The sequence below is a fragment of the Galeopterus variegatus genome, unplaced genomic scaffold, assembly GCF_000696425.1.
Source record: "Galeopterus variegatus unplaced genomic scaffold, G_variegatus-3.0.2 Scaffold733, whole genome shotgun sequence".
Classification (NCBI taxonomy): Eukaryota; Metazoa; Chordata; class Mammalia; order Dermoptera; family Cynocephalidae; genus Galeopterus; species Galeopterus variegatus.
Window position 1 is genome coordinate 478,358 of NW_007726844.1, and position 1,407 is coordinate 479,764.

The window sequence follows — 1,407 nt, forward strand, 5'->3', positions numbered from 1 at the left end:
TCTCTCTCAGCGGACATGGCTGGAACTCCCGACGTGCGAGCACAGCTGGACAGAGGGTACACAGCTGGGGAGGGCGGGGCGCGCGTGGGCACTAGCCTCCGCCGCGGTCGTCAGAGGGCGGGGCGGGGAGCGGGCCGGGGGCGGGGCCTCGTGCGCCGCCTTAAAGGGCCAGGGCCACGGCTGCGCAAGCTGCGAGAGAGCGAAACGCGAGTAAAGCAAGGGACGTCGGGAAGATATGCGTGAGGACATTCTTGGGGTCATGCAGACTACGATTTAATTTACTTATTCATTACAAACCTTATGCAAATTAAAACTATGTTAAGGGACAGTCTGAAGGACAATCCCAAAATGCGAGCCTACATCAGATTTGGGGAGCCAACCACCTGTAGACCACAACCCGCTCAAGTACTGCCACAGACTCTGACTCTACCCTCTGGAACCCAGGCAAGGATCAGACTTTATTCACCGTAGTCTTGCAGTGGCCAGCCAGGAGCATGGAGACCGAGACTTTCAAACGTTCTGACTTTGGTTGTTAACGCTGTACTTCATTTTCCCTTCTGTAAAATGCTGATGATGCTATGCTGCGTGCTCTAGTTATTGAGAACAAGATAAAGTTAAGTCGAGTTTCTCGATTTAAGGAATCACTTTTACAAGGTAAAAGATGTCACGCAAATGCTGAACAGTGGTTTGATTGTTGTCAGCCTGAAATGACTTATGGCCTTGGCTCTGACTGCAGCAGGGCAATTACTCTGGCAGTTCTATCTTCCTTTTCTTCCTCCCCCCCTCCGTCTCCCCAATCATCCACCAGAGGACGCAGCTCCTCCAAAACTTTCCACCCAGCGCTTGGCTGGAGGAACGCAGTCCACCCTTTCCAGATAGTCCAGGCCCGCCGTGAAGTCACCACAGCCCCAGACCCGGCCGCCCGTTGCCATGGGGACGGAAAGCTATGATGTCACTACCGTCCAGATGGGTGTGTTGGAGTCCATACTCTCATTTCCCCCAAACGCCCTGCCGGGACATGAGAGTGAAGGAGGGAGACAAAACCAAAAAGACTTCCTCCTTCCCCTTCTAGCTCGCGCCCCGCTGTGTTCGGGAACTGGATGGCTGCCACCGCGCGTGTCCGCACTAGCACACCTGCGTGCACGCGTGAGCACACAGACCGCCCCAGCCTCGCGCGTGTGCCGCTCCCACCCTACCCCTCAGGACGTCGTCCGAACCCCGCCCCGCCCCCATCTCCAAGGAAGTCAAGTAAGCTCGGCTCGGCCTGCCCCAAACTGGCACGGGCCTCGTAGGTCACTCCGCTAGAACCCCGCTCACGTTCCTTGGTTCCCCCCGGCTCCGCCCACATCCTCGGGGCCCCGCCCCCATCTGCGCGGGTGGGAGGCGGGGCCGAGGGCGCGGCGGGCG